General features: G+C 53.3%; 1 pseudogene; it reads left to right on the forward strand.

Moving 5' to 3' along the window:
* Positions 1-927: 927 nt before the first annotated feature.
* Positions 928-25,614, forward strand: part of LOC116858324 — an 86,233-nt pseudogene continuing 61,546 nt past the window's right edge.

Here is a 25,614-nt window from a genome sequence, read left to right on the forward strand (position 1 = left end):
ATTCAAATACAATCACAATCTGTGGTTCCAGGTAGACCTGTCTTTTGTTACAGGACACCTTTCAACCTGCTACAGGTCTCTTCCTTCTTCCAGAGTGTCCCCTTTCTCCTTAGGAATGTTGCAAGATCAACCCCACCTGCAGATCCAAAAGGGATCCCAGGAAGCTATCAGAACTGTCCACGGTGATGTTCTCCAGCTGCCACCCACCCTCCCGGGTCCTCTGCTGGGACCCTGCTGCCTCACCCACCCCTCTGTGTGTTCCCTGCCAGAGCACTCCCTCTCGAGAGCCCTGCTGACCCTGTCACTCCTCCCCTTGGCCCTCAGGGGCCCCCCAGGACCAATAAGTGTCCTCGTCATGGTCAGGAGCCCCTGTCCAATCTGCTCTCCGACCATCCTGCCCACCTTACTCACAGGATGCATCCCTTCTGGGTGGGTTTCAGCCACACTGTCCCACTTCCAGCAGGAGTGATGCACCCTAGTGTCCCTGCCTAGTTGCCTGAAGATCTCAACTCAATGTCACCTCCTCTGACAGAGTCAAGTCCCCCACAACCACTACCATGACATCCTTCACTTCTTCTTAGCATTCAGCACACTTACATCATTTATGAGTGGATCTTCTTAACTTTTCAACACTCCAACATGCAAATGTTGTGACTGGCCAGCCCAAAACTCTTCATGTAGCACTTACAAAAGCTCCAATCACAATGGGTCCCAACTACCATCTGCCTTCTCTCCTCTCTCCTCCCACTTGATCACTCATGGGGCTCCAGCCATAGCAGCTTCCTTCTGTCCCTCCGGAGCTTAAGCCGCAGCTTACCTTGGGACTTTTGCACATGCTCTACCTGAAATAAACTTCCTTCAGATCTTCCTGATCTGGTCCGTTTGCACCAAGTAGGACTCAATTCAAATAGTGCCTGTCACATGGTTATGGTCCATGCAGTGGAGCAGCAGATACAGAAGCTTCTGGAGGAGATCCAGGTGGGCATGAATTACTTTGACCTCCTGCCGCAGCCCATCACACGCACCAGAGATGCCATCGCGGCCAGACAGAACTGGATGTGTGGCAACGCCAAGTCCCCCCAACACTGTGAGCTGATGGCGGGCCACCTCCAGAACCACATCCCAGGTGACAAGGTGCACTTCAAGCTTGGCTGCACCTCATTGGCTGCCTCCCTGGGCCTTGACGTGCGGAAGTCTCTCCCTCACGGCCAGCACAAGCAGGCAGGGAGTAGCCGGGCACCCTGCAGAAAGGCCTGGTGCCCATCTATTGCACCAGCTTCTTGGCTGTGGAGGAGAACAAGCAGCTAAGGGCCACATGGCTCCCACAGCTCGGGAATGTTGACGGCTCCGTCACCCAGCAGCTCCAGAGCCCAGCCCTGGGGCTCAGCCAGTACCAGCGGACACTCATCAGAGAGTCCTCCCTGGTGGTCCAGCTAGTGCAGCTGGCCTTCCAGCCGCAGATCCAGACCCTCAAGATGCAGCACAAGGAGTCTGTCGATAGCCTAGCCCGGCAGCAGCAGCAGCGGTGGCAAATCTAAATGCCGCAAATGGAAGCCAAAGTCAAGTCCGTCCCACAACCACCAGTCCCACCTCCAACCCCCACACCCACACACACACACATGATCCCACCAAACACCCATCCAAATGCCTGGCTTCCCTGGGTATGGCACCTGTAGGGGAGACCAAGTTCCTGCCACTGTCAGCCAACCTGGGCCCTGGGCCCCATAATCAGATCCCACCTAAGAAGCCCCCATGGTTGGATCAGCCTCATTCCATTGCTCCTTGGGGCCAATGGCACCCTCCCAAGCAGGCCCCCTAACCCTACCATCAGGGCAGACTACCTCACTGCCCACTCGGGAACAATAGCCATGAGGGCCTGTGGGGCAAGCAGCACAAGGACCCTGGCTAGAACGGTCACCATGATGCCCCCTGGAACAGCCAGCCTGACCACAGCTGGTACAGCCAGTTCAAGGGCCCCTGGAACAGTGGCACGAGGGGCTGCTGGGGGGCAGAGGCCAGCAGTGCAAGACGCCCTTCCAAATGCGGCGGTTGCCACCCTCCAGAGGGCCCGTCCCGCCCCAACAGCAGCACCCACAGTTCAACCAGCTGTCACACCCCCACAAGTTGAACCACTCCCCACCCTGCTTCATGCAGGAAGACTCCATCCCTGGTACCCGTTGTAGTGGCTATCCAAGCCTCACCACTTTGGCTCCCCACAGTGGGACTTCCCTGCTGAGATGGGACCCCTTCACCGTCACCCAGGCCACCTTGTGCCTCTTCCTGGGATCAACAAGCACCCACCTCAAGCCCCAGCACCCTGACTTTAGCCCTCCTCCCCATGGTTTCAAGGGGCAGTCCCCCCACATACAGTGACAGGGTCCTTCCCACGTAACCACAATGACCCCAGCCTGGTCCCCAGCATGCCTTAGTTCCATCTCCCTACCAGGCTAAAGGTCCCACTCATGAAAAAAAGAAAAAAGAGACAAATTCACCAGTCAAGAGAAGCCTTCCCCTTTCCAAAATATCCCAGACAGACTACTCTTCCCTCCTTCGTTGTTTTCATAGAAATTATTAGCAAAAGTCCTCTCCCTGTTTTGGGGTTGTTTTTGCTTTCTGACTTATTCTCTGTGTTCCCCAACTAGGAAGGAAGTTCTCTAAGGACAGGGACCTTGACTGTCTCGTTCACTGACGTATCCCCAAGGCCTAGGACGCTCCTGCCCGGTTCCCACCACTTGTTGGATAAACAAGTGACCCAGAGCCCAGCACAGAGCACAGGACAGAACAAGCCTTAGCGAATTCACTCCCTGTGGCTTTCTGTGTGTTGTGGGGGAAGAATGTGTCCTTCCTAGAACTCCTAAGGTCATCTAGGTCTTGATCTAAGGGCAGCATGGCCAACTTCACACACACACACACACACACACACACACACACACACACACACAGAGGCATGAAATGCTTGGACAGCTCCCAGATTTATTCATTTGCTACTTCTTTTGTTCATTCATTCATTCATTCTGCATTCTGCAAACATTTACTGAGCCCTCGCTGTGAGCCAGGCACTGTTCTGGCCCTGGAGGTATGGTGGAAACAAGCTCTGAGCTGACATTCTGTTGGAGGCATCCCTATTCTCTCCGAGCCTATCCTAAGTGATCTACAGCAGAGGAGCAGAGCCCACTCTTTCTGAGTCTCAGTTTTCTCATCTGCCCAATAGGTAGCAAGATCTAGCCCACTGGCCTGAAAGTCTTAGTAAGCGAGGACAGAGAAACACTCTTTGGTTATGGGGTATGGCCCATAGTGCCCCTGGACTGTCCCTTCTCCCCCTGGTCTCCCTGCTGCTCACCAACCATGCCCACTCCCTCCTCTGCCCATGATCTGCAGTCCCCCTGGCCTGCCCAGGAGCATGGCCCTGGGCCTTAGACAACCTGAGCTCCAACTCAGCCCTGTGCGTGACCATGGAAAATCATCTAACCTGGAGAAGCCGGAATTTGCTCACCTGCAAGACGGTGACACTAATGTGTACAAACCACTGGTGGGAGGACAGAAAAGGATACGCTTCCTCAAGACCCTGCACTCCCCAGGCACTGAAGGATGTCTGTGATTCCCCCTGAAATGTCCCAGTTCTTCCCAGCTGCCTGCCTAACTCCTGTCTGTTCCCACAACGCAGGCCAAGTGCCCAGAGTCCCTCACACGCCCACCCTCTGTCCAGACTGCTCCCTTCTGTTGGCCCCTCTTGGGTTTCCTCCTGGGCACACACTTGGGGCAAGGACCAGACCCATCCTCAGGATTCTCGCAGTGCCCAACACGGCAGGCCCCACAACACTGGCTCAGCCAAGAGTCTGAGTTACTGCCTGTTCCAAGGCCACCTACTCCCCACTGGCCCTGTACCAGGTTCTGAGGGGACAACCATCACATAGCTCCCAGGCTGGAGGTATCCAAGAACACAGGTGCAGAAGCAAACACCTCCCACACAGAGCCATAAGCAGGAGGGCGGCATGTAGAGAATTCGGGGACCTCCCTGGAAGAGCTGGGCCTTAAAGGGGCTGCCCTTCTTGCCTGAGTGGAAACGTTTGCTTGATGAGTGTGTTCCTGGAAAGGCTCACAGGGGTTGGCATCCCCACTGGCATCTATGTCCGTCTACCAGGCCTAAGTCCTGATATATGACGACACCCTTAACTGGCGATGGCTGACTTTTGGTTGTTCTCTTCCCAGTTCTTGCTCATCTAATTAAAGATCTGTGAACCAATACACAAACAGGGTGAGATCAGAGGCCTCCTCTTCAGGGACTCTTTGATGTGGGGAGGAGGGTGACTGGCCTCAATCTTCCCTTCCACACTAAGTTTGTTTTGACAGACTATAAGTTTATTGCTTATAAATTTTCCAAAACACTCAAAAGACAGAACATTTATATTGAAAGCTCTTTCTTATCCAATATCAAAACATTTGATTATCACAATAGATGTCACTTTCCCTGTTTGTTAGAGAGGAAAACTGAGGCTCAGAGAACAACACTGGGCCCACGTTCCCTTGGTGCATCCGTGCGGGGCCGGGACTAGAACCCCGGCTCCCGCACCCAGAACACGGTCCTGCCTAGGGCCTCTGGGCCTCACTCCTGTGTCCCTGAGAGAGGTTACCCTTGCCCTGGGCAGGAGTCCTAAATGACCTCCCCCCTCCCTTCCCTACAGGAGAGCCTTTCCTGTCCCAGCAGATGGGGGTGGCGGGGGAACACCCCTTCTACCTTCCAAAGGCCAGGGAGGAAGGCCAGTGGAGCCAAGCATATAAGCCGAGCTCCCAGTGAGGTCTGAGAAGTGAGGGCAGCTTGGGGACCCCCCCACACGCTGCAGAGGTGGTCATTTAACTTAATAACTGTGAATTTGGGACAGTGGCTAAGATCTTAGCAGGGACACCCCCAGACACACACACTCTTTGTGTCAAGAACAACAGTTGCCTGCTTTCCATGTCTGTTCTTATCTAGTTGCTCAAACTTGGATCCTAGCGGTCATCTCACGGTATCCACCTGGGAATTCGGAGGGTGGGGGGCATTTGCACCAACCCCTGCTGGTCTCTGCAGGCCCCAGGCTGTGCCCGATTAGGGCATGCTGCCATGCTAACCAAGCCCAGAGCATCTGCAGTTGTAGGGCCTCACACACAGTCTGCCCTGCAGAAGAATGCAAACAGCCAGGCCCTCGGATGGCATGAGATCCAACCTCCCAGGCTGGCGCTCCAGGCTCTACGATCCTCCAACAGCAGCCTGGCTTCCAGCAATCCTGGCCAGGCTGTTCCTCATGTCTAAAATCCCATTCCCCTCTCCTTTCTCTGCATAACCAAGCCCTCTGTCAAATCCTAACACGCAGAGTTCCCCCTCTATCAAGAAGCCTGCCAAGATTTCCTCAGTCCCCCACGCCAAATCTCATTAATGGCTATAAGGTTCCATTCTCTTCTACTCACTTCACACTTACAAGTTTCTTATACTAACTCCATTGGTTACATTTTCATGTCGGCCCATTGTGTGAGTCCCTGAGCTATGAGCTCCCAGGAAGCAGGAGCTCTTTTATCAGTCTCTGAGTCCCTAGGGGATAGCCTGTTGCCAGTCACAATGCAGTTCTCAATCCATATTTGTTCTATGCCTCTAATTGGGCAGTCAGCTCTTGGCGATTTAGACTCAAAAGAGGAAGCTCGAATTAGGGCCTCAACTGGATTCCAGGATGGAAAGAAAATGCAGGTCCTGCCTTTAGTGAGCCACGTGTGGTAGAGCTTGAACATTGGGCCTCTGGCCAAAATTCCCTTTCTGCCCCTCCACCTACAGAATTCCCACCAGTCCTCAATGCCCAGCTCACATGTTACCCTCCCTGGAAGCCTCGAGGCAGACTCTTCATGCCCTTCTCACAACTTTCCAATATCCCGGGTTTGGACTGTTATGGGTTGACTTGCAGCCCCCAAAAGATGCCGACGTCCTAGTTCCCAGGACCTGTGAGTATGACCGTATTCAGGAAGAGGATCCTGCAGATGATCGAGTTAAGATGTGATCACTGGGCTGAGCCCTACTCCCCTATGGCTGGTGTCCTTACAGAAGGAGGAAATTTGGACACACACAGAAGGAAGACCAGATGAACACACAAGAATGCTACCTGTAAGCCAAGTGGCACCTGAGGTTACCAACAGCTAGCAGACAGGCAGCCTCTCTCTCCTGGACCCCAGAGGGACCAATCCTGGCAACGAATAAAGTGTACTATCTCACACGCTCAAGGCCAGCTTTGATTTCGGACTTCCAGCCTCCAGATCCACTGTGAAACAATCAGTTCCTGTTGTGGAAGCAACCTAGTGTGTAGTGCTTTGTTAGGGCAGCCCTAGCAAATTCTGACTCCGCCTCTCACTGGCTGGTTGGCCTCAGGCCAGCTAGTTAAAGCGGAGTCTCAGCGTCTTCCTCTTTAGAATGGGCACAACCCATCGACTGCAAACCCCTTTGCATCATCCGTCCCCTGTCTTCACACGTCCAGGCTACCTTCCCAGCTCTGCCCCGTGGACCGTGGGTGGGAGTGAAATGCCCGAGCAGACCCAGAAACCCCTCCCGCGGTCCTCCACACTCACTCCCCTCCCCTTCTGCCAGCAGACAGTGGTGGGGCCCTGGGAGGTGACAGAGCCACCAGATGGAAAGAACCTGAGTTCCTGCCAGACTACCAGGAGGCCCTACCTTGGAACATGCCTTAAACGTGCAGTACAGGAAAAGTTGAGGGGGTTCACATGCAGTGACCTACCCTGACTCATAGAAACACTGGTCACATAGTACTTCATGAGGATTAGAAATATTGTGGTAGGAAGTTAATAGTAAGTTCTAATAGCATTACACTCTTTCTAACTGCCCCACCACCTAACACAGAGCCTGGCATAAGTAAGGAAACAAATAAGCCAAAAACAAAACAAAACAAAAAAACACTGTATTGTTTCAATTAAAGAGCACTGACGTCAAGAGTGTTTGGCTCTAGCTCTGCCTCAACTTTAGGCAAAAAGCTCAAACCTCTGGGCCTCAGTTTAATTTAACTTAATTTAATTTAAAATGGGATTTTTTTAAAATATGCTACAGCTCACTCAGAATGAAAGCTTGTTTTGCCCCGATCCAAGACTGCCTCAGAATCCTTCTCAACACAGAGCCAGGGACAGGCCCTCCAGGTGAGCTATCCTGACCCACCTGCGATGTGATTCTGGAACTGACTTACTTTACTATCTGTTCTGAGGACAAGAATCTCAGTCCCCAGACTCAAGCTTATAGGAAACATCATTTAACCTCTCCTATAGATTATTTTCATTTTGAATTCTGAAGCCTTTTTCATTTTGAATTCTGGAGCCCTGATCCTGCTGGCTAGAAAGGTCACCCAGTCACTTAGACCAGGAGTTCTTCCCTCCCAGGCAGATTTCCCTGGGTCTACACAAGGTATGGGCTCAGGGAACCCCTCCAGGCCTCAGCAGGTCTGCACTCTGCAGCTAGAGCCCCTGTACCCAGCTTCGGCCCCTTCAGGTGTACAGCATTCTGCCTGCGTCCCACCCTGGGATTGGAAACCTCAGGGAGGCTGAAAATCACCCAGCTATCCCTCCTGAGCCTCTGCAGGGAAAGGCCCTACAGCAGCCACCCTCCACTCTGGTCTGAAGACACATCCTGGGAAGTGGGGGACCTCCCTTCCTTTCTTTCCGTGTTTCTCTAGGGGCTCTCCCATCCTCCTCCTTCCTCTCTCACCTCCCAACACCACTGCCTCAGGGTGCCTTGAGAAAGGAAAGCCTGACAGGATTGTCTCCCACACAGTTTCTCTTTCCTCCTGGCCACAGCGACCCCTGAAGGCAGAAAGCCCCAAGCGGCTGCCTGAGCTGGGGAGAGGGAAGGCAGATATATCTGGGACCGTAAACTGCATAGCCCCTGAGAACCTGCAAAACTGGGTTCTGGTGAAGGCCGGAGGCCGTTGGGGCAGAGTATGCACGGAGCTCTAACTTCTCTGAAATGCCACTGAGGGGCAGAACCAAACACAGTGTGTGGCAAGTGTTTTGTGTTGCAAGCTCTGGTGTCACATCTCAAGGGGCAGCCCACTCAGGTGGGATGTGAATCACAGTCATTTTATAATAAATGCCGACGTTTATGCATGAGTCACCTCCCTTACAAATGTCAGTCTCGCTCCCATTCTGACACACTCTCCTGAGAGGGAGTAAAAGGGTTAATGGTGTCTTACAGGCACTCACAGGGAAATTCCACAGGACCCAGCCTTAGAGACCCAGCAGTGTCAAAGTCAAGTGCCTCCAGGGCCCAGTTAGATTCTAAATGTATCCAGGGCTGGGGGTGGGGAGGCACACACCTATCACAGGGCCGACCACCATGCTGCCCCCGACCACAAGCTGGTTGCCGCAGGGACTTCCATTTTTCTAGAGAAGGCAAAAAATACGGACTTTTTAATACGCAACTTCCTGACTTTTAAATTGTTGTAGCTAGCTCAGAGGTTTTTTTAAGGCTGTGAGCCAAACAGAATCTAGTTGGGGTCAGCTTTGACCCATGACTTGTTTTGATGGCTGCTGTCAGGACTGAGGGAGTACAGGTGCAGTTGAAACTCCTGGGCCTGGCAGGGAGCTGGATGGATGGTCTGGTGCTGTGTATGTGGGCACTGGTGTGTGGGCAAGACTGTAAGGCTTAGGTGAGAACAGGTGATAGTGGCGGGTAGGGTTCTTTAAGATGCTAGGAAAATGTCACCTCCTCCTTGAAGCCTCCCTGCAGCGCACAGCCACATCTTCGTTAACCATGGGTCAGTGAGCACATGGAGGACAGCAGAGATGAATGAATGCCAACGAACAAACATGTGAATTCTAAGTGGACCATCTACGAGAGGCAAGAGCCCCACTTGCCCCTCTGTGCACCTGCTCCTGGTTGTGGTAGGCACTGCACACTCAGGGCGACGTGGCTGACCAGTGTGCTGAGGCAGGTGGGACCAGGCCTGGTGGTAACAGAGCCATTTCCCACTCCTTTGTGCAGAATGACCTCCCTGAAAGGTGAAGGAGAAGAAGGCTTTCTCCTAACTCCGTTCTACACGACGTGAGCCCTGGCAGGGCCGAGGAGCAGGCTTTATGAGGCCCAAACAGCTGGCTCTCCTGGCCGTCCTGGGGCAGCACTGCAGGGATGGAAGCTGGCCCACAGTCAGACAGAAGGAGGAGGCTAATGTCCCCTCACCGCCACTCAGCCTCGCCGGCAGATGTCACCCCCTAGCGTCAAGTGTCCTACAAGCTCTGTGCCTCAGCTTTCTCATCTGTAGACTGAGGGTGATTTAGGAACTTTAAAGCCAATGTGAACATGAAGTCAGACTGTCTCTACAGTACTTGGTCGAGGCCTGACGTATAGTAGGTGCTCAATAAAATGTACCGTTAGGAGTCTTAAGGTTCTAACTCTTCACACACTGTGTCTTTGACCCGGAAAGGACGTGAGGCAGCACCATCACCCATTTTAGAGATATGTCAACTGAGGCTAGGGGAGAGGGCCACCCCGGGCTGCCCAGCACTTCACCTGGTTCTGCTGAGCCAGTGTTTGCCACCTCCCATTGCTGCCCGGCCACTTTCTCCCACCCCTGCTAACACACAGTGGCACCCCATCTCCTGTGGCCCCTGAATGCTCCCTGGGGGTCGGTCAGCCTTGCCCCGACCCCCAGCTCTCTGACTGTTCCCCCATCCACCCCTCACCACACTCACTGTCTCCACATTGCTCGCCATGCAGCGGGCCACTGCAGGATACGGCAGCACCCACAAAGATTCACTGATGGGCCACATTCCCCACATTCCATCCTTAGGACAAGATTTCTCGATTTTTCTGATTCAGTAGGCCTGAGCTGAGGAGGTCGCATCTCCAGCAAGTTCCTCGGAGGGGGCTGAGAGCAATGCTGGGGGGCCACGTGGCTGCACCACAGGCAAAGTCACCTCCACATTTCACCCACGTGGGGTGTGTCCCTCTCTGCACCTGTCGTTGCAGGTGATTACTCCCTGCTTGGGGGGGGGGATGTCCTGTGCATTGTAGGAGGGGTTAGCAGTGTCCCACGGCCACTATCCACTGAACACCAGGAGCAATCAGATATGTCTCCAGCATTGCCACATGTCCCTGGGGGACCAAATTGCCCTGGGGTAGAGACCAATTACTCTGGAGTAGCAGTACTCCCCTTTAGCTGCACAACAAAATCACCTAGGGAGCTTTAAAAACTACACACTCATGCCTGGGACCTCCCCAAGACAATGACTTCATTGGTCAAGGGAGCAGCCTGGGCACGGGGGTGTATAAACCCTCCCGAACAGGTTCAACCGGGTGGCCTTTGACTCTCACTGGGGATGCCAGTGGTTATGGGGACAGGAGAGAGGCAGAAACTGAGGGGCTGTGATGGGCTGTGCTAAAAAAGACGGTCAATTCTGCAAACTGGTGATGTAAGGGACCCATGAGAGCCAGGCCAGGGACAGGCTATGATCTGCCCCCAGGGTGTCAGCCTCCATTAGAACACAAAGTATCCTAAGATTCTGGACAGTGACTGAGCTCTGCTTTCTTTCAGTTAACCCAGTTCCCAGATGAACCAGAGTTAACCCAACAGGACAGGGGTTCTGGTTAAAATAACCAACTTGGCCCTGCTGAGACCATCTCTTCACCTTTGAAACAGGAGGCCAAACCAGATTTAGGTGACATCAGGTCTCCTGGGCTTGTTCCCTGAGGCTCTTAGTCGGTGAAGACACTTTGACTAGCCACTGAAGAGTTCAATGGGGCCCATTTTTCAGCTGCTAGAAGCTCTCCCCATTTGGTCTCTACAAGGCTCACAGGCAGGTGACACAACAATCTAGGTGAGAATGGTGCAGAGGAAAATGTCCCCAGCCAGAGCTGGCCAGGAGCCAGTGTTTGGCCAGTGTCTGCCCAGCAGATGGACCACAGGCCCAAGGACCCACAAGCTTCTGGTTGGGGAGCAGGGGCTAAGTGTGGCCTGGAGGCAAATGAAGAAAGAGGTTGTGCCCTTGTTCTCATGGAATCACAGCATCTTAGAGCCAGACAGATAACCCAGTCCAACAAATGCAGACTGTGGAAAACCAAGTGCTGGAACCCCTGCCTCAGGACCACCTGGGAGCTCACTAAAGAGAGTCCTTAGCCTCACCCCCAGAAATTCTGATTCTAGAGGCCTGGAGTGATGCCTGGGAATCTGATTTTTCAAACTCTTGGATGCTTCCGATAGGGGGTTTAGGAAGAGCTGAACTCTAATATACCCTTCCCAAAGAAAAACTATTTTGGCCTCAACATACCCAGGGTGCTGGCAGCCTGTGCTCGAGCCCCGCTCTACCCGTGCAGACCTCTGGGTAGCACAGCATCTCATTTTCCCTGCACACAGAAGCCCTCTCTGTCCATAAGGACTATGCTGTCTTCACCTGGCTCAGAGAGCATGAGCCACTTGTCCAGCAAAGTAGATGAAGAGTCGGGACCAGAAGCCCAGTCCCCCTTTCTCCCAGGCCAGCCCAGCGCAGTTCCCCCAGCAGGGTAGGAGCCCCTGGCCCGCGCCCGGGGCCTGAAACGGCCCGGCTGGCTCCGAAGCGCACGAGGCTGTTTATGCAAGCTGACAGCTCTGATCCACCAAAGGCGCCTGCTTCCAGCTCAGCCTCTAATAATAGCTCTTCCTCGGAATCCCTCCCGTCTTGGTGGGAGCGGAATATTTAGACATATCAAAGATTCCTTCCCCTTCTTTCATCGAGCCAACAGTGATATGAAAGGAGTACAATGAAAAGACGGGTCTCTATGACAAGCTTCAGAGAGCAGCCAATTCCCTGACATCCCTCAAGACTGCAATTGACTCCACGCTCCTCAGATGGGAGTCAGTGTGGTTACATAATAATAACACCTTCCATCTCTCTGGCGCTATTATGGGCCTTCTGCCAAAGTGCTTTCACAGGCATTAGCTTTTGAGCCCACAAAGTATCCGGGAGGTGGGCAGGGCAGGGATCCTTCTCCTCCGATTACAAATAAGAAAATTGCTATGTGGAGGGGTTAAATGACTTGCCTAAGGTCATACAGCAAGTTAGTGGCTCAGCGCAGAGTCCTCAGGCAAGCAGGGAGGGAATCTGGAGAGCACTGAATTCTAAATGGCATTCCCTGAAAGACACAGAAGGGCCTTTGCTGGCTGGCAAATGGGCCCCACCTGCCTCCATGTCCTCTTTCCCTCACATTCCCTCCCTACCTGCACTCTAGTGACACAGGATTCCTCTCCGGGCCTCCAGACCCACCAACCTTTTAACACTTCGGTGTCTGGGCACATTCTGTCCGGGCCACCTGGCACATCCCCTTCCCCTGTCCCTAGGACTACTCCTTCTCATCCTCCTGCATCTAGCTCCAGCACTCCCGCCTCCTCCAGGGAACCTCCCCTGATCCCCACCTGGCAGAACCAGGTGCTTTCTCCCTGTGCATACCCCCACTCCGTCCCATATTGTGCTGCATTATAACTAGCAACCAGAGCATCTCTGGCACCAAAACTGTAAGCCCCCAAATTAGTCTACTTGGGCTGACTTCACCAAGTCCCACAGACCGAGTGGCTTAAACAAGAGCTATTTTGCTCACAGCTCTGGAGGCCAGAAGTCCAAGATCAACTTGCAATCAGGGTTGGTTTCCAGTAAGGGCTCTCTCCCCGGCTTGTAGGTGACCACGTACTCCTTCTCACATGGTCTCTTCTCTGTGTGTTCTTGGGGAGGGAGGTCTCTGGTGTCTATGCCTCTTTTTTGTAAGGACACCAATCCCGTTGGATTAGAGTCCCATGCTTATAACCTCATTGAATCTTAATTACCATCTTCAAGGCCTCATCCCCAAACACAGTCACTTTGAGGGTTAACATATGAACTTGGGGAGACACAATGCAGTCCTTTACACCTCTCAAGGACAAGAAGCAGGTCTGGCTATCTTTTAAGGAGACAGTATCTAGCCAGCCTGCTCCACAGCAGGGCTGGACAAATGTCCCATGCAGGAATCCCTTTTACAAGTCCCGGGCACGTCACCCACCATCTGCTTGACACCCCGAGAACAGGGAGCCTGCCATTCATTCTTAGATAAGGAGATAACAACTTAAAAGTCCCAACACCTAAATACAAAGCCCAGATGTTCCTACTGAAATCATCAAAAGAATCCATCCCTCATTCCCATTATTTGAAAATAACATCATTCTTCCCCTCAGTCTCTGCTTTCCTAGGCTCCTCACCCCAGCCACCCAGCTGCCCAGCAAGTGTCTACTCCAATCACCCTCTCATCCCTCTCCCAGACCAGTGTGCAGAGCTTGGATAGAACCAGATAGAACCACCACCACACCAGAGACCCTTCTTCCTCACTGCCAGGAACAGACTGCAGGACCTCTTAGGCTCTTAAAGGTTTATGCAAGGCTAGACCTTGGAGATGACCTGTCCACTTGTTCAATGACTGCCTGGTGCAAAGGGTCAACACAGATGCCACCTCCTCCAGGAAGTGCTCCTGATTCCTTCTTCAATGCTCCCAGGACACCAGCACTCCCTTCTCCCACATAGCACATACCCCCACGCCAGAGTACATTTTCCTGATCACCTCCTCCACCACAGGAGGGTAGAGAGTATGTCACATTCATCTCTCTGCCACGGGCACCCAGCCCAGCTGAGAGGTCTTTGTACCCACGTCCCAGGAACCACACAGCTGCACACAGGGCCTCACCACTTACTCACTGCTGAATTTTAACAAACACTCCAAGAGATAATGGTTAATTTCACAGAGCCACGAGTGGAGGCTGTTAAAATGTTAATATTATTTAAATTGTTTTACATCTTCGACAGTTTGAGCTGCAAATATAAATGTTTTCCTTGCTTTCCACAGAGCTGAGCTCACAGAAATGATTGATGAGGCGCCCAATGTGGAATTTCCCACTTTAAATTAAGAAATGCAACGTGAAGGTGATGAGAAAAATACTCCACACCCACGTGTTAATAGCTGGTGGCTCTGGGGCCCCAACTCCCTGGCTTGTGGCCGCGCTGGGTCAGTTGTCCCCCTGGCCCACAGTGGTCATGTGGGCGATGCTCCTCACTTCACCCTCCACCTTGCTAGGGCTAACGTCATCATATGGAGTCGGGGATAATAAGATCTGCCCCAACCTTCTGCAGCGGGCTTGCATGCAGGGGTGCTGGGAGTTTCCTCTGCAACGTGGTCCCAGAGCTCACTGCAATTGTTGCGAGGGTACCATCTCATACCCATTTTATACAATAACATGCACAGTCACACACCCAGAGCTGGGGGAGCCTATCTGACATTAAAGCCAGGGCTTTGAATCACCATATTTGTTTCAAGACTTTATTTATTTATTTGAGAGAGAGAGAAAGAGAACATGAGCAGGGTGGGGGGCAGAGGACACAGGGCTCGATCCCAGGATCCTGAGATCATGACCCAAGCAGATAACCGACTGAGCCACCCAGGCTCCCCTCTGAATCACCATATTAAGTAGATGACAAAGTGCCTGCTTCACGGGACGCATGGATGATTCAGTTGGTTAAGCATCCAACTCTTGATTTAGGCTCAGGTCAAGAGATCAAGCCCCGCATGGGGCTCTGCTCTAAGCATGGAGTTTGCTTAATATATTCTCTCTCCCTGCCTTGGGATGGTTGGGTGTCTCAGTCAGTTAAGAGTCCAACTCCTGGTTTCAGCTCAGGTCATGATGTCATGGAGCCCTGAGTCTTTCCCTCTCCCTCTGCCCCTCCCACTGCACGCGCGTGCACACTCTCTTTCTCTCTCTCTCTCTCCCTCTCAAATAAATAAAATCTTTTAAAAAGAAAAACAATCTCTCTCTCTCCCTCTGCCCCTCCCCACACAAAGAAAGTGCCTGCCTCACAAGAGTGGTAACTAATACGTGGTGTTTTGCCTCCCCACCCCCCCACCTCCCATCCTCCACACCCTGATGCTCCAAAAGCTGGGTGAGATTCCTCACTTCCCCGGCCTCTGCCTCACCACACTGGGAAATCTCCATGCCTGCCAGTTCTAACACTGGCCAAATGGTGAGAGCCCAGCCCCGAAGGCAAGCCTTCAGGCAGGGTGGGGAGCTGTATGCTTTGGGTCTCCATCTTTCCCTCTCCCTCTGGCCCCAGGCCTCAAGGCCCTCCAGACTGGATAGCACAGGTTCACCATCAGGCCTCATACCCAGGGGGGGAGACCTGGGCTCCCTGCTCAGTCCCCAGAGGGGGCCCTAACTTACCTCTCTGGGTCCGGCATGGGACTAGGTACCGCACATGAATCCTTCCCAGGGCCTGTCTCCACATGTTCTCTGCAAAGGAGGTACTATTAGCACTGAGTGGCATATGAGCCAACCGAGGCTCGGAGAGGCCAGGCCAAAGGACACACAGCTTGTGAGCAGTGCGGTCTGGTCTTAAACCTAGTTGCTCAGAACTCCAAAAAGCACACGGTTCCTCCTGCAGGGAGCCGCCTGGATTGGAGCCTTGACCCCTGTCACTCCTTCAGGACTTCATCTCTACCTTCTAAGTCATCATTCATTCATCCCATCAGTCATTCATTCGTGCAGCGCCCACTCTGGAACAGGTCCTATGCTAAACCCTGGAGGAATGGGGGTCGGGGGACACACTCATGGCCTCCCTGGGGCTGACAAGTCAGTAGAGGGTGACAAGCAGGGAAGCAAGTGGAGACAGTGTGGTTTGTGCCATGAGGGAGGGAAGCACAGATGAGGGCCCTCTAAGCCCAGCCTGGCATATCAGGGAAGGCTCCCTGGAAGAGCTTACATCTAAGTCTGAATGACAAGCAGAAGTTAGCCAGGCGAGGGGTAAGATGGTGATTCTTCTGAGAGCAAAGCAGGGAAGCACCAGGCAGGGATGAGGAGCAAAGGAGGCCTGGAAAGGAGAGAAGCCCTATAAGACAGGCCACAGAAGACCTGTGGGCTTTACCGCAAGTGAGGGGTCACGGTTTTCCAGCAGAGGCGTGAGCAAGCAGATGTGGCCTCTGGAACCGTCCCTTTGGCTACAGTGCAGAGAGGAAACAGAACAGGGGTGCTAGGGCAGTCCTCTGTGAGCAGACCACAGCAGGGGATTTAAGAACAGTCAGCAGGGAGAGCTAAGAGACTGGCCACTCAGTGAGTGGGAGACTGAGGGAGTGGGAGGTGCCAGGAGAAGCAACTGGACGGGACCCACCACCTATGGCCAGCTGTCCTGTGGCTCATCCTCCGCGGGAGCCCTCAGCCCTGTCCTGGCCAGGGCCATCCTCCCCTGGGCACTGTGACCACCAAGTGCGCTGGGAGTCTGGGGTTCCACCTCCACCTCCCTGCTGAGCTCCTGTCCTCCCCACCCCATCCCAGAGTGCAGAGGGCTGAGGGGGTCCTGACCTCACACACCCAAGCTCAGTGTGGCTCTAGCACCTTCAGAGGGACTGTGGGCAACGGAACAAACTTTTTCGAATGTCGGGCTCCGCACCTATCAAATGCAACAGTCACTGCACCTGTCGGTCGTCTGGGGGTCCAAGGAGATAAGACACGAAAGGCCTTCCAGTCTGCCCAGAACACACCAAGACTTCACTGAGTGGTGCTCTTGTTACTATCATGGCTCAGCCAAGCCTGCAGCGCCTTCTCAGACTCCCGCCCAGGGGAAGGGAGCAGCTCCTGGGGCCCGTGGCAGGGTCCGTGGCATCCCCTCTCCTGCCCCCTGCTTGCCAAGTGCCAGCGAGCACAGGTGGAGGCCTGCTCTCTGGAGTAGGTCAGGAAGGAGGGCGGAGGGGGGTGGCCGTGATGGATGGCTTTCGGCAGTTCTACGATGCGTCAAACGTTTAATGGAAGTCAGCGGAGTGAGCTGGCGCTTCCTGCACTGCGGGGCGCGGGTCTGGGGGCCCTCTTCTCCTATCTTGCTGATGTTCCCTGACGTTCTGGGAGCGTGGAAGGCACTTAGGTGCTTTGCTGAGAAGGAAGAGAATACCAAATGAAGCTGAGACCTCCTTTCCTCGTCTCTGACAAGGACACGTTGTTTCAGAAAAGGAGAGAGAAGTGGGCCAAGCACCCTCAGAGGCAAGACGGCAGAAGGGCTCCAGCGCCAGGAGCCGAGGCTTTTCCTGGCTGCGTGACCTCAGCAAGACTCAAAATGACTCCGGGCCTCAGCTTCTTCGTCCCTAAATAGGGATCATAACAACAATCCCTCCTTCACAGGGCTACCGTAAGCTTCAACAGGGCAATGTGCACATACAAAGAGCTGGAAGAGAGCTGGGCACACAGCAGGCACGCAGTAGCTAGCTGCAGTAACAGGGGAAGGAAACAGGTATGAGGCCCTCTGGGCTGCCGTCCTGCCCCACTGCTAACTAGCTGGGGTCACACCCAAGTGCAGTGTGGCTTTCCCAGAGAACCTTCTCAAGGCTGGTCGCCTCAAAGCCAAATTCATCCTGAGACGAGCAATGATGCCCAGATAATTGAAAGCAACATAGACAGGAGGGGTTGGCTTCCATCACCTCCCCTCCTACTTTCCTTTGTCTCCCCTGCACGGCAGTCCCCACAGGCTGGCTTCCCTGACCCTCCCCTTCTGCTCATCCTTACCTCCAAGTCTTTTCTTTACTCCCCTCCTTCGCCTACTCCCCAAATCCTTCCCGCCCCCCAAGCCCAGTTCAATCCACGCCTCCTCCCGGCAGCCTTCCAGCTCCACTTCCTGGGGAAGCACAGACCAGCAGCATCACATACCTTGGAAAGAACACAATCACGTGGAACGAATTGGGCCGAACAAGACGAGGCAAAATGGGTGGAGCTGTTGACCAGATATGCCATGCCTGAACTGGAGCAGGGCACCACACCCGACAAGCCATGGGTTACCCCAGTTTAGTAATACCCATCCTGTGGGGGCACAGTCTGGCTGCCAGGCACTACTCCTTAGGACCCATTTTGCAGATAAAGAAAACTGAGGCTCTGGCTGGGCAAGTGACACATGGATTAGAAAGTCAGTGAGTAGCAGTACCTGGATTCCCACAGATCCTGACCATCAAGTCGAGAGCCCACACCATTACCCCAGTCACAGGCTTTTGGGGCTCCCCATCCAGAATCCACAGAAAGGGAAGGCTGGAGCTCAGAAACACAGCTGGTCGGGGAAGAAGCCCTGGGCTCTTGCAGGGAAGACTTAGGCAAGTCACCCCAGCCTGCTCCGCACAAGGCCCTGTTTTATTAGGGACATCCCCTCCCCTGGGTCTTGACAATACTCGGCCTCTGACCAATCCTGCTACAATGATGGAACTCAGTAGGCCCTCAAAAGGATGTTTCCAGATAGGTGACAGTCAAGCCTCAGGCTGCCGGAAGGCCTCCTGGGCCCAGGCAGGCACACCCCAGAGCATCGCCCTGGGTGGAGGTGGTTCTCTGAGACCTCATGGGCTGTCCCGCCTCCTCCCAGCACGTGGGGTGGGGTTCACCCCTTGAGCTGCTCACAGCCTGGATTTCTAACAGCCCACTTCAATTCCCTCCCCTCCCTTGCCAGCACCGCTCTCTCCCCCAGTAAATAGCCCCCAACTGGCTGTCCTGAGAAACTGGGGCTTTGGGGACTTTCTTCAAGTGCCTTGTAAATGGAAGCGTCTCAGGCCAACAGCTCTCAGTGTTCAATGAGATTATATTTCTTATTTAAATAGCTGATTGGAGGATTGGTTTCAAAGTAAGGCGCTGTATGCCCATGGCCTCCTCTGGGCTCCCGGGGAGAAGCAATAGAGTGCGGCATTGTGCACCAGAGCCTCTCCTAGCCGCTCCGGCTCCCGTTCAGATGCCTCCGGGATGGGGGGAGCCAGTCGGGGTGGGGGATAAAAGCCGCCTCCCCTCTTGGTTTGGGGAACCGGAGATTATGCCTTTCATTCAAGAGCGCCTTCTCCGGGGCTCCCCACCACGCTCTGCACCAGTTGTCTCCCCTCTCAAAGCAACGAGGAGATAAAAGGCAATGTGTTCGCTTCATCCCACCTCCGGGGAGAGCTCAAATCGGTCTTTTGTCAGCGAAGGATAAGCGCCACCATTTTAGGAAGGGCCGTTGTTCAGCGTGCTCTGTCGGAAGGTTTTGTGCCAGCTCTTTCCCCCCACCCGTTTGTGCCGTCGTTTCCCTGGCCCCGTGCTGGGCCCTGGGCAGGCTGGTGCATGCTTTCTGATTCAGAACCCACACCCGGCCCTGAGAGAGGTGGCATCATTGTGGGTAGCAGGTGACCCCTGGCCCTTTGGGAAGGACGAGGTTTGCATGGGACCCAATTCCACCTGAACAGTGCCACGCAGCCCTTGGAAGGGCCCGAACTCTTTGCTTAAAGCAAAATTGCAATTAATTGTGTGTCAAAATAACATATTAGCAACAGCAGCATTGGACCATGTGCAATCCCTCTCCTTTCAAGCTTTTGTCTGCCCAGGACCAGAGGGGCTTGTCAGGGCATCTTTGAGACAGGCTGGCGGCCCCCGTCAAAAGCAGCTCCAGAATCTAGGTGACTGTCCCAGAGCCCTGGACAAGATAAAAAGCCAGTGGTGGCCTCACAGGATGTCCGGCTCTGTTTACAGGGCCGGGCGGGGCCGGCGAGCTTGGCTCCTGGCAACTGCGGCGCAGGGGCGGGTGGTTTGGTATGCCAGGCACATCCAGTGCCTCGTGCATCCAGGGACTGCAATCAGGTAGCTGATGGGGATGCAAGTCACATCGCCTGGACCATTGCCGCAGTGAACTGATTCATGCTGCTACTTTGAGGCAGGGAGAAGGGACAGCGGGGCCCGGAGACGAACCAGCCTGGCTTTATTATACAGCTGCTGTTTTCAAGCTGGAATATTCCAGCCTCTCCTGCTCCCTCTCTTTCTGCAGAGCCGGCGCTGGCTGCCTACCTGCAAAGACAGTGCTCATTCTGGCCCCTGGCTCTGTCTAAACAATGGCATTATGCAATGCATAAAGAGTACCCGGGCAACGGAGACAGGCATGGCTTAATTCGCTCAGTGCCCAGTGGCTTTTGAACGCCCCTGCATTCAGCCTTTATCCTGAGCGGCCCCAGGCCTCCCCTACCCTTTATTCCCCATCCCTCCCCATCACAAGCTTCCCTACACAGGCCTGCAATGGAGCTGATGGCCATGAAATGAGGGACACAAAGGCAAGGGGAGACAAGAGCGCTCTGTAACTGGGAAAGACTCTGGCTCTGGGTAAGGGGACCTAGCCATCAACTCACCAGGTGGCCTTAGCCCGTCCCTTCCCAGCTCGGAGTTCCAGGTCCTGTCTGCAAATGAGAGATGAGAACCAAGTCCCAGAAGGGCTTTTGCAAACCCAACGTCTATAATCTGGATAGACACAGCTTGAAGCCATTGTTCTGGCCTCACTATGGATCGTGTAGGTCCTCCAGTGTATCAGTGATATTCACCTTGACTGTGACCTAGGGCCAGGCCACAGGTCAGGACAGTAAGTGCCCAGTGATGCCCGTGGCATGCTGGTGCCTGCCTGGCCTGTCTGCAGCAGTCCCCATGGCTCAGCTGCAGCTTGCAGTTGCCCTGGAGGACTAAGAAGTCCAGTTCTGTGAGGTCCTCCAATTCTTAAAAGGAAAGAAAAGAAAACTTTATGCCAAGTCTCACAATTTTAAACGTTCATCCAATTTCTTGCAAACACTGTCAACTCAAACAAAACCTATCAGGGACCTTATCTGCTCAACAAGCTTTCAGATTACAAAGCCAGGACCCTACAGGGATACCGGGTGTCTGGACTCCAGGGGCACAATGCTATAGAAGCCTAGAGTTGGGTCACAAGTGTTCCTGGGACTGGACAAGTTCTAGAGGGCAAGGGTGCCCCATTAGGCTTTGAGAAGAGAAGAGGAAAGGAGGGGAGGGGAGATAGGGGAGAGAGAAACAAAAACTGGTCCCAATGTCGGGGCTAACTGGATGGCCCCCTTTCCAGAAGTAAGGGAAATATTCCTGTGGAGCCTGCTGGCTCTCACCTCCTCAATGCCCCTGCCACTTGACCAAACAGGGCCAGATGACAAGCCTGGCTCCCTCACCCCCGTGTGGCTGAGAAAGTGATTCTACCATGTAAGTTACCACCTGCCACCCAGACCCTGGCTCCCTACACGTCAGGCCTCAGTCTCCAAATCCTGCCCTCCTGATGCAAGCCCTCCCAGCAGAGGGCATTTGCAGGAACTTTCCTGTAAAGATCCCAAGACAAACATGAGAGCTTCAAGCAGATATCTGCCCACAGAATCACAAACCAGCAGCAATGTCCCATCAGCCCAGCTTATAAAAACATATCCTAAAGAAGAGAAGCCACATCTTACTAATATACCTGCCAAGTCTCTGAAGCCACAAGTTCATATTATTTCAACAAGAACTGAACAACTAATATTTACCAGCAGGGAGGGAAAGTATTAGGTATGAGAAGCTCCTTAAGGGCCAGGAGAAAGGACATACTCATATACACTTTCAGTTAGATAAAAAGGAGGGAGAAGGCAGTCTGGGGCTAAAAGCAACCATCTTTTGTACTGATTTAGGGATCACTATATTACAGCACCAGACTTACTGTCAAAAACATCTTCACAGACACAGCATTAATACAGGAGGCATGAGGCTAACTCCCTACTCATCACTGTTATACAAAATCAAAATCCTCTGTAGGATGTAGATCAGATTGCCACGGTAGTGGAGAGGAGAAAGAGGTGATATATAATCTGTCCTCTAAACACACATGTGGAGATCCAGGAAGGGTGTCCCTCCCCTCCAAATAAAGGGGAAGGGCATGCATGAAAAAAAAGAGGGAAGTTTGCAGAGGGCGGGAGGGATAGCCTGCTGAGTGAGTGGAAAATCAGCTGGGCAAGTGGTTCCCAACTCCAGGGAAATTCCGGCTGGCTACAGTCCAGGGGACATGCGAGGAGACAGTTGGAAAAAGATGGGAGAGGTTGACCAAAGGCCAATGATGATGAGCCCTCGGCAGACGGAAGTTTATGCTTTATTTTATAAGCACTAGGGAGCCACTGGATGTTCACGGAGAGAGGGATTCTGTGAAAACTGAGTTTCAGAATGAGCCTCCGCTGGCTACGCGGTGAGCAGACTGAGAGCTGGAGAGTGACCAGGAGACAGGAACAAGGGTTTTGGGGAGATGACGGCCTGAACCAGAGCAGGGGCGATGGGGTGGCAGGGAGGAGACAGACATCGTAATCAGCATGAAGAGTCTAAACAGCTTGGTAAGCGATTGGCTACCAGCCGTCAATGATGGAAGCCTCCTGCCGGGAGGACGAACAGGCTGGGAGGGGAAGAAGACGGTCTCAGAATCATGCTCTGAGTGGACAACCAGTCGAAAACCAATAAGCAACCCTGGTCTTGGCTGTGTGGGTTGGAGGGTCCTGGCACAGGTGAGGGGGTTGTGGAGCTGGGGGATACGAGGCAGCCAAATTCCAAAGGAGGCTCTGCGGAGGAGCCACGAGTCCACCAACACGCCCCAGAGCCCCACCCACCGGGCCAGAGGCTGGGCCGTGAGCTCCAGCCTCTAGGTCCTGGGAGGCCCTGAGTGCCTTATGGGGACTACAGATATTTGCCTGGTTTAGAGCCCTAACTGGGGACTCGACAACAGTTTCTCCACTGTGGTAATTGACACATCTTTCATGGCGGCTTAAGGAGGGAAACCGTCTCAAGTGATGGCACTTCACACTCAGTACTTGACATTTCCGAGGCACTCCACAGGCATTAGCTAATTAATCCTTGAGTCTGTTTAGCCCCCAAAAGAACTCCCAGAGGCTGCACTTGTACCCCATGGACAGGAGTTTCCCACCCTCCCGAGGCTCAGGATACCAGGCGTTGGGGTGGCAGCCTTGGAAATAGCCACTCGCCCGCTCCCTCCCCAGACTGCAGACTGCCAGCAAGGGAGCCTGAGAGAAGAGGCCTCCATGGTGCAGGTGTTTCCTGGGAAAGAGATGAGAAGGTGGGTCGAGGGCCAGGAGACTGACACGCACTCAGCCCAACCAGGTGCGGCCCCACTGCGCACTTTACTTTTCGCTGATCATTTTTAGTGACTACTCATTTCACCCTCAAAACGATCCTTGTCTTAGGTTGGATTCCCCCAGGAGGAGCCCTGAGACAAGGATTCAAGGTCAAGCAGGGTTTTAAGGATGCAATCCCAGGAAGCACAAGCTGGGGAGGGGAAAGAGAGACAAAGAAAGGACAGAAGCCCACGCAGGATGTGTTGTGGGGTGCAGGCAGGTCCCCCCACACTGCGCCCTGGAGGTTTACAGAGCGCGCCTCAGGAAGCTCCCGCCAACCACAGGTTGAGGGTTGCGAGCGGAGCATTAACTCCCTCCACCTGCCCGTGCCACCTGTGCCTTCAGATCCACCAGAAAGCCCTTCAACAAATATCCCCAGGTGCGTGCTTCAGACACCGCCAGGACGGAGAGGCCAGGAACTGTCAGAGCACAGAGACACGGACAGAGCTCCAGCAGCGTTGCACACAACAGCACTACTCCTATTTCCAAACAGGAGGCTCCTGAGGCTGCAAGCTGGGACCTGTGACCAAACTCACACCAGGAAGTGGTGAAGCTTGCGACCCAAGTCCCTTTGCCTCCAAAGCCTGGGATCTTTCCACTATGTCCCACTGTCTTCCAGGCCTGGCTTCTCCTCTCCTCCCTCCTTTCTCCTTGTCCTAGACCCACAAAACAAGGGACAGGTGTCTGCTAAAGATGTCGGCTCCCCCCCAGATCAGTGTCTCAGAACCGGACTCTTGAGCAGGTTTCCCTGAAATAAAGACTTAAAGACAAATCTGTCTGTTGACAAGGTCTGGAACCAAGCAGGTAATCCTTCCTCCGCAGCAGCGATTCCTCCACTCGCAAATCCCATTTTTTTACTTGGCCCTTTAATTCATTTGATAACTTTGTGAAGTGCAGATCTGCAGGGTTTCAAAGAGCTGTAAATTCTCCATCCCAACGCCACAGCTCCCGGCGCTGGGTTTGTGCTTTGTTTTTGCTTGCACAAGCTGGTGGTAAGCACTTATCGCTGGTTGGAGAATTGAATTTGGCAGGAGAGATTTCTGTGCATTTGGGGGATTAATTTGCCAAGCACCTTCCCCAGCAGAAATTCTAAAGACAACAGCCAAGTGTAGAGGGGTGCAGGCAGCCTGGCAATCACGAGCCAAACCCTGTTCTGTAGGTGGCTCTCTCCAGCCCTGAGAAGAAATGCAACATTTCCCTGCTTTTCACATCCCAGAAGGCACTGTCTCCTCCTCCACCAATGAGTACTGTCCCATCAGAGCCCAGCTCAGGAGGGAAAGTGAGGGTCAAGGAGGTGGTCGGGTGTCCAGGTGGAAAAGGGAAAGGTCCTGGGACAAGGTCCCCAACAGTGCAGCACATAATTAGCCCAGCTACCAGGACTGGAAAACTCACAGGTAAGCAGGTGTGGCAGTAAGTGAAGATGGCCAGCCATGAGCATCAGTAGGAGCAGCTACAGGCAATAAGCAAGAGAGTGACTTGAAGTCTTGGAAAGGTAAATAGGCAGAGATCTGACAGGTAGATTGGCAGCCATAATGTTGAGGGTGTGCTGGAGGGGCCCCTGGGTGGCACAGCTGGTTAAGCATCTGACTCTTGGTTTCAGCTCAGGTTATGATCTCAGAGTTGTGAGATCAAGCCCTGTGATGGGCTCTGCACTGAGCGCAGAGTCCACTTGAGAGTCTCTCCCTCTTCCCCTGCCCCTCCCACTCATGCTTGCTCTCTCTCTTTCTCAAATAAACAAACAAATCTTCAAAGGTGTGCTAGAAATGGCTTACACAGCCCTCAAAACGCAACTGTTACATTTCCAGAACATCTACAAGTAGTTGTTAAACACAGCCATTATTAAAAATTAAATTATATAAGCTTACCATTAAATGATCTATATTAAGAACAGAGTTTAAAAAAAAAAGCACTCAAAACTTATTACTTCCCAATTTTTCTCCTACATCTTACTATTGTCTATACTGTTGAGTGTACGTACATCTGTTGTGTCTGTACGATGGAGATTCTTCATCCTTAGGGCTGTTGCGCGTCTCCCAAAGTTGACCGTGTTGGTAGTATTTACACCATGGAAATTGGCAAACACTAAACACTTGGACTTCATTTTCTCCCCCTAGAAAACCCATGTTTAGTAGCATTTACTAGTACAATACTGGAAATTGCCGCCCTAAATCAACCCCTTTCCTCTCCCGGCACCACGGGTGTGCCTCATGCTTATTACATTACAGCTCAGGCGCCACACACCTGTATGGCACACCAGTTAGTAAAATACTGATGGACTTCCAGTTTGGTGGGCAAATAGCTACTGTCCCAATGCCCCTATGAAAAGGACATCCTTTCTCCAGCCACACAGCCCTCCCCCCAGTGCCATTAACGGTTAGTGCCTGAGCCCGTTTGAGCGTCAGCGGAAGCCAGTGTTCATGCAGTACACGTTGTCAATATGTGTACCATTACCTCTTATAGCTATCCTACGAGTTAGGTTTTATCATCATCCCCATCCTACAGAGAAGGAAACTGAGGATCTGAGGGAAAAACAACCCTCACCAGAGTCACACAGCTAACAAAAAAACAGAGCAGGGATGACCCCAAAGTTGGCCTGAGCCCAGCCAGTGTCCCCAGCCATGGGGCCACGCCATTTCTCACTGGCCTGGAGGTCTGAGGGCTAGTGGCAGTGG

This window comes from Lontra canadensis, unplaced genomic scaffold, assembly GCF_010015895.1.
Source record: "Lontra canadensis isolate GAN:19392208 unplaced genomic scaffold, GSC_riverotter_1.0 scaffold3, whole genome shotgun sequence".
NCBI classification, from domain to species: domain Eukaryota; kingdom Metazoa; phylum Chordata; class Mammalia; order Carnivora; family Mustelidae; genus Lontra; species Lontra canadensis.